The following is an 11,160-nucleotide window of genomic DNA, read 5'->3' as shown; positions in this document are numbered from 1 at the left end:
GAGATCATTTGAAGTTTGCCTTTTAATAACCGTTTCATTGACCTTGTATTGAATCTTAAGGCAATGACACGTGTGAAGTAGAGATAAAAATGTAATCTTAGGTTTTGTTCATTAAACAATAAATCAAAGAAATATATTTTCCTTATAATAATACGACTGAGATGTTATGTTATGTTAATTTTTTAAGATTAATATTAAAATATATAAATAAATAAACAAATATATTGTTTATCAATAATGATAAAGAGATGATTTCTAAGAATTAATAGAGGTCTCTTTTTTGTGTCTGTTTTTGAAGCTGTTTAATATCAATAATAAAGTCTCAGTTTTATTAACGTAACTAATTACCACTGATACTTGCTGTTGTAAATTTATTACATTAAAAGTCCAGATTTCCTGGCTATATTTAGTCTTTTCTTAAAAAGATTTTCATGACCTTGGACACGGTATACACATTTTAATAAGGAATATGACATTCTATTTTGAAATAATTTTTACCAATTTTGTCAAACGAATCAATTTTTTTGTCTTCAGTCATTTGACTGGTTTGATGCAGCTCTCCAAGATTCCCTATCTAGTGCTAGTCGTTTCATTTCAGTATACCCTCTACATCCTACATCCCTAACAATTTGTTTTACATATTCCAAACGTGGCCTGCCTACACAATTTTTTCCTTCCACCTGTCCTTCCAATATTAAAGCGACTATTCCAGGATGCCTTAGTATGTGGCCTATAAGTCTGTCTCTTCTTTTAACTATGTTTTTCCAAATGCTTCTTTCTTCATCTATTTGCCGCAATACCTCTTCATTCGTCACTTTATCCACCCATCTGATTTTTAACATTCTCCTATAGCACCACATTTCAAAAGCTTCTAATCTTTTCTTCTCAGATACTCCGATTGTCCATTTTTATCAATGGAACTGCAACACCCCCTATTTCCACTTGATATTATTTTGATTTCTTTTTTCTTTAATCCTTTCTTTATACTTGTACAATAAATATATAATCCTTAAGCTTAATGTCAGTAGCTATCCCCCAGTTTATGAAAAAGATACAAAAATCTTTTTATGGAACTGTGCACTTCACAGTTCACAGCTTCATCAGATTCAAACTGTGTGCTTCACAGTTCTTAGGCACGGTGTTTGGCTGTTGTGCGCATGCACACATAGGAAGCTGCGCGTGTAGCTGTGCAGGAGAGAGAGCACTGTCGCCTCTGGTGTGCTGGTGGAAGGTTTTATTTATACTCCGTGTGTATGGAACGTTCTTGTTCGTTCCCTTTTCCAGTTTATTCAGTGGAAGGAATTAGAAAGCGGTTTAGTTGTTTTTTCAGCAGTGATCAGAAGATGGCAGAAAGCAAGGGCTCTTTGACTGCCAAATCTGTCCAAAAAAACGCTGGAAGAATGAAAGAACAATGTGCTTAAAAACCATGTACTACATTCTTGAATCTGATAAAGTGTAGAATTAGATTACTATCCTGCTTCCAGCTGTTCTATTTGATTCATTTTCTTCGGTTCTTTTATTTTACAAAAAACTTTAATCATGACCTTGAAAAGGATCTGAAAAAAAATTTCTGGAGCAGCAGCCCCACTAATTTTAGCTGTGAGCCCCCACTGATTTTTATTTCTCGATTAAATAAAATTTTTAATACTGTATGCTATGTTTTGCTTACATCAGGTGGTGATGAAAGTTTTTAAAATTGTAACTTTGTTATGTTAAAAATTTAATGATTAAAATTTTTTAATGATTTTTAAAGTTAGATTTAATAAAAGATTTGTTTTCTGTCACCCTTGTGGTCATTTTCATATTTGTTAAATTTGTTCTGTTTGGAAATTAAAAAGTTATAGTTTTAAATTATATTATTTCTTTCAAATTTTTACGGTAATTAAACTAATTATCTGGTTAATAGTTAAACAATAACGGTTTTTATCAGTAGTCAAACAAGAAATAAAACGGTGAAATAATGGGAAAAGCAATTAGTATAAAGATCCTTGGTTCCATTTTCAGCTTGAGGTTTTTATTCATCTTAGAATAATTCATCTTATTATCCAATTATAAAGGAAAGTTTTTCAATAAAACTATTTTGAAAAAAATTAAGAAAAAAATAACTGCAATAGAATGGATAGGAGAGTATAATCAAAACAAAACAATCTATCCTTGACAGTGTGCTGCAAAGTGTTTGCTATCTTGATTTATAGTCCTGACATCATGAAATCACTGATAATAAATCAAACTTACAAAAATTATTGATATGCAGTAGTGACAAAATGCTTACATTCACTGTCATAATGCAACTCAATAAATTTATGAAAAATGTAAGAAGCTATTTTATTGAGTAAAATTATTTTCAGTTTCATAAAAAAAACTTCATTTTTATGAATAAAACATGTAAATTTGTATAATTCTGAATTAATTTGAGACAGAATAAACACTCCGCTTTCACAGTTCCAAATATAACACACAGCTGAAAGTATTATTATTTTTGCTAAATTATTTTTTTCAATTTATCTATATATATAAAACTGAATGTTTGTTTGTTTGTTTGTCCCGTATGCGTTCCTATACCATTCATCCCATTGCGATGAAATTTTGGTGAGTTGTGCGCACGCCTGCGAAGGTCACTGAATTAGTTTGGACCCGCTAGGTGGCGCTGGGGGTCGAGATATTTGGAAAAATTGTATTTATGGTCTGATTTGGCTCATACTCAGAATATAAATTAGTTACGTGAAAAGAAAAAAAAAAGTTGCAAAAACTATACCCGCTAGGTGGCGTCGGTGTTGAGATATTTACGAAACAAATATACAAACAGACTTTTTTCTTTTTATATATATATAGAAGATTACCCATGTGGACAAGATACAGATTACAAAATTTTACTTTTTTTAAATTCGTCCGGAAGTTCTTGCAAGAAAAAAGAAAAAAATTGAAGATCTCGCAGGCAAAAGTATCTAAGCTCTGAAACCTTTTCTTAAGTGGTCAGAAAAAGGACTGTGAAAAAGTGCATTAGTGAAGTTAAAAAATAAAATAAATAAAAAAGTGTTTACAAACTTGCATACGGTTGCATAATTAAGATAAGATTTAAAAAACGATACATTTGAAGTGAGTTTGAAGGAAATGTTTTTTATTATTGTTTAGTGCTTATCTGCTACGGTGGCAAAAAGAAAAATACCGGAAGATCTTGCAAGCAAAAAAGTACCTAAGCAAAAAGAAAAAATCCGAACATCTTGCAGGAAAAAGTATCTAAGCTATGACACTTTTCTTTAAGTGGTCAGAAAAAGGAATATGAAAAATTGCATTATGAATAAAGTGTAAAAAATAAAAAGTGTATAAAATAAAACAAATTTGTAAGAGGTAATAGTCGTCATAAAGCATTACTTTCGCTGTCAAATCAATTATGCCAATCGGCATAACTGATTTTAAACGGCAAGCGATTGGTCGATCTATAACTAAAGCACAAAAGAAAAATGCATTACGAGCTTAGAAACAGATGATCAACGGAAAGCAAGACTGGAAACCGTTCGAGTACGCACTGCTCAAGCCCGTTCGTCTGAAACAGACGAGCAACAGGAAGTAAGACTGGAAACCGCTCGAGTACTCACTGCTCGATCCAGAACACTGCACGCTGATTTAAATCTTGGTGCATTCCATTACGATGCTAGTTATGATTATAGTCTTCATCCAAGTGTGGTTATTGGAAAAATGGATAAATTATGCGGTGTATTGCAAATGTAAAAACTAAACACCAGGAATGTGCTGCGCGGGTGGAAAAGTGAAATTGCCAGAATTACATTCACCACCCGAACCATTATCAACGTTGGTATCAGGTGACACAAGCCAATCGAAACATTTTTTGGCAAACATACGCAAGTACAATTCATGTTTCCAAATGACATCGTTCGGTGCAACAAATATAGTGCGCGAGAATTACATCCCAACATTCAAAGTGCAAGGGCACTTTGGTTGGTTCAACCAACACAGCCAATGCCACCGTTACTGTATGTGTGACTGGCTGCACGTGCCACCGGTTACTTAACATAAAATAAAAAGATTGACCGCTACGGGAAACGCAAGTAACCATATAACGCAGGCAAGGCTGTGACGGGTAGCTAGTTAAGAGATAAAATGTATAGTCAGCAGGAAATAATACTAGTTTACTAACTAAATTGTGCAGTACTAAACAGTTCATTAGAAATTTCAATTTACTGGCCTTGAAGTCATAATGAGTCACTCACATGCATGAAGTACTAATAAAGAATCTGATTTAATGCTTAATTCATTAAAAGATGATTAAAAAATTAATCGTCGTATAAACATATTTTCCTTATAATTTAACTGAAATAAGACAAATTTAATTACTTTTTTGTTTATTATTCTTAAAATAAATAATAATTTCTAAACGTTACATAAATAAGCGTATTTTTATTTTGCATTATTTATACTGGCAGATTGAAAAAAATTATCTTTTATCATTTGTTTTATTTTATAAATAAATTTAAAAATAATAAAGCAGGTTTTATGGTTTATTTTAAATTTAATCCTTTGCCACATCTTACTTTTTTAACTTTATATTCCAATGAAGAGTTGTTAAAATTCGATAAAATATTTCAATACATTTTTCAAGCATAGTTTAGTAAGTCATCTATACTGTAACAAGCCGTATCCTGCTTTTATTTACTATTTCAGAGTAGCCACACATCTGGCTTCATTGGAATTATGCCAAGAGAATTGAACTGATGCTGAGATCCAGGATTTCCTAAAGCAATGTCTTTTAGTATTTCTGTCTTGCAGTATATGTCACTACAAGATAAGCAATCTTAAGGAAGAACAAAATCATTTATTTAATACTAATCAGGCTGATCTTTATAAGAGGTTGTAAATTCCATCTCAACAGAATAATTAAGAGAATTTGGCTCCTATTAGGAAAGCCAAATTGAATTACTGGCAAAGGATGTGGTTGGATTCTTCTGTATACTATGTGGTGTGGCAATAAACATATAAACACATTTGTAGTTTTGGTTGTTACATATAATTCTGATATTGGAAAATGAACAAAAATGGATCTCAAGTGGCTAAATTGCATCACACACATGATGCTAACAAAATTCCACATATACTATCCAAGGAGTACGAATGAGAGGTCCCACTTACCCAGAAAGAAAGGTGGGAAAAGGTTTGCTGATCTCCTTGAACTATTTGGGAAATAGTTACAGAACCTCAAGAACTTCTTTAGAGAAAGGAGCATTCTCAGCTCGTTCCACAGGGAAGTAGTAGGAGGTGATATTCTCTTACCTCCACAACAGCTAAATGAGTATGACTTCCAATCTTTGGTTAGGCCCTTGATGAGAAGGTGAATGAATAGAGAGTAAACGATCTCCACAGTAGATTCATTGAGTTCCTTTGGATGGGGAGATGGACTATCATCTGTGGATACATTAAATTATTTCATTTTTCTTAAACTTGGTCAAAATACAAGTACATTTCAATTAATGTGAATCAAATTATTAAGTGGAGTTGAAACTTATTTCAAATCAAATTCTAAGTTAAATATAAGTTTAGAAGAAGAAGTTCGAAACAAAAGACTATGAGTTCGTTCAAGTACTTCTAATTGGTCGAAACCGGATGACGCCAAATCGGCCGAACTGGTCGGATCAACCTGGAGGGGGAAAATAGCTGAAAAAGCAAGTAATTTCCGTTTTTTTTTTTTTTGCCTTCTCACGTGAAGCATGATATTAGTCGAAAAGCTGATGAAAACTTAACGGGTTAAAATATAAGGAGATACTTTCTCTGCTAGTAAAGGATGAAAACTACGAAAAGTAAGCGGAAATGCTAATCAAATAATAATTATAATTGAAAATTATTAATAACGAAAAATGAATTTAAAATGTTAAATAAATGAGAAAAACCTTCCTCTCTTACTAACATTGTTTTATTGCTTTAATAATTTTTTTTTTTTAACAAAAATTTTTCTAGAAAAATTTTATTAAGAAAACAAGTTTTTTTCCAGCTATTCCAAAATATGACCCGAAATATTAAGATTGTAGCGGACCTTGTCACGCTACAGCAGTTTCAACGAAGTCTTGGGGCATGACTCACCTGTTTTGTCCTTTGGTCTTTCTTTTCTTTCTTTTTCCTGTTTAGCCTCCGGTAACTACCGTTTAGATAATTCTTCAGGGGATGAATGAGGATGATATGTATGAGTGTAAATGAAGTGTAGCCTTGTACATTCTCAGTTCGACCATTCCTGAGATGTGTGGTTAATTGAAACCCAACCACCAAAGAACACCGGTATCCACGATCTAGTATTCAAATCCGTGTAAAAATAACTGGCTTTACTAGGACTTGAACGCTGTAACTCTCGACTTCCAAATCAGCTGATTTGGGAAGACGCGTTAACCACTAGACCAACCCGGTGGGTTTTGTTCTTTGGTCTAGAAGTATGGAACAAAACGGGAGCACACCTTTCATTTTTTAATTCCTTTCATTTCCTTTTTTTTCATTTTTTCTGTAAGACGTGGTACGTACCGCGTCTTTACCGATGTTTAGCTCTTCTGCTATGGCCCAAAGGGTAAGATGAGGTTGCTTGAGCAGAAGCGTACGCACTTTCATAACTTTTCGTCTTGAACAGCTGTTGACGGTCTCCCGCTACGTTCGTCGTCATTCAGCGACTGTCTACCGCTAAATCGCTTCCACTACGTGTATGTTGTAGTACGAGATGCGGCTTCATCACCGACTGCTTGGTCTCATAGAATAAGTTTCAACGAAAGATTTTTGAAGTCGAATACAGAATTTCATCGAGGTTTTCTGTTCCATGGCGAGCTCACACAACATACCATATGAACACAACGTACAAGGCCGAATATAACTCGAGACTGAGTGAGGAAACGTGATGAAATTTTGTACACCTCGTCAGACAACGTACTATATAGTTCCTTGGTTGTCCGAAAGATGGCGATACTTGTACCGACTACAGAAATTTAGTTCGGGAATTTTTCAGACCTATTGTGTAGTCCAAGTGCAGTTTTTATTCGTGTGTAAACGATCCATCTCACTGAAAATTTCTGATACAAGATGGTCAGCAAGAGCAGACACTGTATTAGCTATAAAACTTGGATTCGCCCATATAAAAGAGGCTTTAAATGACTTCACTTCTGAAGAAAACGGACAAATATGAAACCGCCCTAATGGTAGTGATTTGGAATACTATTTTGTAAAGAATAAATGCTACTAATAAATCACTGCAATCAGTAGAAGAAGACTATTCAAAGGATCTATCCTACTGAAGAATTAGAAAATTTTATAAATAATTCCGAGAAGAATATGAAAAATTTGAAAAAGAGAAACTGATTTATTATCAGGGCTATGATTTCGTGTGGAAGATGGACAAATTCGCAGACGACGAAAAAGCGTGTTTTTTTAAATGAAAACAAAGAAGTAGGACATGAATTTACAATTACAGAAGATTTTAAAGTCGATTCGTTTTATGTCATATGTGATAACACTAAGGCACAGCCATTTCAAAAAGCTCAAAGTATGAAGTTGTTCTAGAGGCTTTTCATATACCTTTTGATTGGAAATTGTCAACAGAAGAAAGAAAATATTAAAAGAGTTGAAGGATATGTACAAAAATAACACTGATGTTTGTTCTTTGGAAGATGAATTGGACTATTTCTTAATATTTCTAAAAGAAAACGACACCATAAAAACCACACCAGATAATCTGGACATCCTAGATTTCTCATGTATAGTGATGTTGATAGATATCACACCTATTGGACCGCCAAAGAAATGTCTTACACACTTTTTCTCCAGACTCATTAGATAAGGGAATTGTTAGAAAAATCTTCAATAATATTTCAATATTTGGAAATGTGCAAGACATTTGAAATATTATTGAAGATTTTTCTAACAATTCCCTTATCTAATGGATCTGGAGAAACATCATTTTCTGTTTTAAAGAGTGTGAAAAATTATTTAAAGAATACAATAGGGTAGAAAGACTAAATAAATTGTCCCATTTTGTATATAGAGCAGGAAATTTTAAACCGCATTGACAATACCAAAATAACTGATGATTTTGCAGTAAATAAAGCAAGACAGAAATTTATGTAAAAATATTTTTTAAATAAATTTTTTTACCAGTTGGGACCTCCACTTGTTTTGAGTTGCCACTGCAGAGTGCCTTCATTACAATGTCTTCAATCTCCATTCAAAGAGGAGATGATTACAAACTTACTTTATTAGTATGAATTATCTTCTATTTCCAGGGTGACTTCCAAGATGAGAGAGGATATCTTCAGTTGCATCAAATTTGAGTAGGATCCCAAAAAAAGTTGGGATATATTTTATATTTATATCTTATTTTTCACATACAATTATTTGTGTGTGTGTGTGTGTGTGTGTGTGTACACAGGCTCATGTGTGCATGTGTAGTGCACTAAAAATGTGTTTTGCATTTTTTCATTCATGATTGTGTACAACTGGGAAAATAAATAAAAACTTATTAATAAATATATGTAAGTAGGAAGAAAGGTTAAAGCAGAATATATAAAAAAATGGAATTAAAAAAAATATGTGTATGACTAATCCCTGATGGTTAGAAAAATCACATTTATTATAGATCAAGTGCATCATGCAAAGGGGAAAACTGCTTTGAATCTAGTGTTTTTTTAGATCTACATTTAATCTATTTAATACATTTAATTTATTTTTATATCTGCATTTCTTAATTTTTTTTATGTAGAAAATTGGTAGAAAAGAGTTCAGTTTTCATGCTGCTTACTCATCCTGCTCAGGGTGCTTACTGTCAATTTCAAGATATTAAATCCTAATTATTACAAATATTTCATTCTGATGATCATGCAACTTTGAAATCCTGTCACTGATTGCCACCAGTAATATTATTAAACATTCTAACCTTATTCTCTGTATATTTATTTTCAAATCTAATATCTGTTGCAACAGTCCTGTAAAATAACAAATTTTCTCCCTTTTCAAATTGACATATCAGTGTAGATAATGCTTTTGAAGTAGCCCTCAGTAACTGGGTAGGTAGGTTTACTACTTAGCAGTAAGTAGGCTCTCGGAAATATATTTCAGTTTTTCCCTCAAGCCTTTTTAAGTCTTCAGTATTTAGGTTACAAATATCAGTTTCGTTTGAAAGAAATAGAAAATAATGAAATCTAGCTCTTTACATCTGGTTTGCTAATTTTATCAGTTTGTGTAGTGCCATAAATCTAAACAATTTTTCTTTTAAGAGGATTAGAATTCAAAATTGCTTCTGATTTTTTGAGTTTAAGAAGTGAAGTCAGCAGTAATAACAAGCAAATTAAGTGCCAGATGATTAATTTAACTGGCTTAATTGCTGGAAACTATGACTAAGTAGTGTTGCAATTCCAACAGCTAACTGTTGTAAAAGGGAATAGTTTTTGTATAAATGAACTAAGTTTATTTTATTTTTATAATTTAACATAAACATTTTTTATCAAATTAGATTCACCAAGTACATGAGGTTTGATTCTTTCAACTGATTTATAGAAATATATTGTTTTTTGCATAAAAAAAAAATATTTCAAATTATGATATAAATTTTTAGTTTTTACTGTATATCTCTAGCTACTGATATTTTTTATCATTATACGATGTAATTTTCATACCTTAATTTTTAATACAGGAAAATGAAGGTTATGCAGTAGATTAAAACTATATATACTTATGGTTGAAATCAGAGTAATAATATTTGTCAAAATGTGTAATTTTATGTAAAAATTAGTTGTGTTTTTCAAATAAATATTGGTTATCATTAATTTTCGTATTTTTTATTTTAATACAATATTTTATAGTTGACATGAGCCATCTGAGTCATGTAAAAAAAACTGACATTTTGTAAACAAAAAAACATGGTATGTAACATTATAACAGATCCCTATATTATATTGAATTTGTTTTAAACATGTTTATTTGGGGTTTAGTCTAATTAATTTTAATTTACAATTTATAATTTTAACTAATTGCTAGTAGTTTTGTTTATTAGTTATAGTTGATTAGTTTATACATGTTTTATTTTTAATTCTAACTTCCAGATTTTTACTTCAATCTGTGTGTAAAAGAAACATATTACTTTTAAATAGAAATATAATACTAAAATCCTAGAATTGTATAATGTCTATTATTTAAATGACATTACTCAAATGTGTATACAGAACAATCTTGTGTATTCAAAATAAAAAAATGAGGTAAGAAATGATATATAGCTGTTTCTTTATGTTCCCAGTGGAGGACAGACCTACTTCAGAGACCTAGTACATGGATGTAAAGCAGAAGTAAACTTTTAGTTAATAAAAGGAATTCAAGGTTTTTTCCAAACATATTTACCACAAGAAAAGAACAGATGCTATCTTTAGTTTAGATTAAATTAGTTAGACAAAGAGTATGTGTTTGTATGGAGATCTAAATTCTTGAGTAGGATATAAAAAAAAAAAAACAGAGGTGCTATTATTAGTTGGTTAACAAGAACAAAGGAAGAAGGAGAGGAACTTTTAACTTCTGTTCATAGTGCCTATTTATGGTAAAAGATTTATAATAAAAAAATAGAACAACTACAGTAACATGAGATTAGTTGGAATGGATGGCAGGAGAAAGTTAGTGGTTATAACATATGGGGGAGTGTAGCAAATGGTTAATTAAAAAATAAAAATAATGAAGCAACTAGGTTTCAAACCAAAGTGAAGAGTTGATAAAGGGGAGAGAAAACCCAATTATACTACTGAATAAAAACAACATTGTGCCTATATTAGAAGGTAAAATAAATAATAACAATGATAAATACATTCTTTTTTCTTAACATATGATATATGACTAATACTAATACTGATTTTTCCATCACCCTACATTATTGAAAATTGTTATTATATGATACGTGATTATACATGTATATTTTTTCTTTTACGATTAGTTTATATTTATGCGCTCAGTGTGTATTTTTAACTCTATTAATCAATTAACCAATAATTGTCATACTTAACATAAATGCCATACCTATGAAACCCTGTTAGTTAAACCAGAAAATATAATTTCACCATCCCTTCATATCCAACTGGGATTAATAAATATTTTTATAAAAGCTATGACGAACAGTGAAGGATTCATGTACACAAGGCCGAAATT

This window comes from Lycorma delicatula, chromosome 1 (genome assembly GCF_047948215.1).
Source record: "Lycorma delicatula isolate Av1 chromosome 1, ASM4794821v1, whole genome shotgun sequence".
NCBI lineage: Eukaryota > Metazoa > Arthropoda > Insecta > Hemiptera > Fulgoridae > Lycorma > Lycorma delicatula.
The sequence above is the reverse complement of the archived record's forward strand: the minus strand, read 5'-3'. Positions refer to the sequence as shown.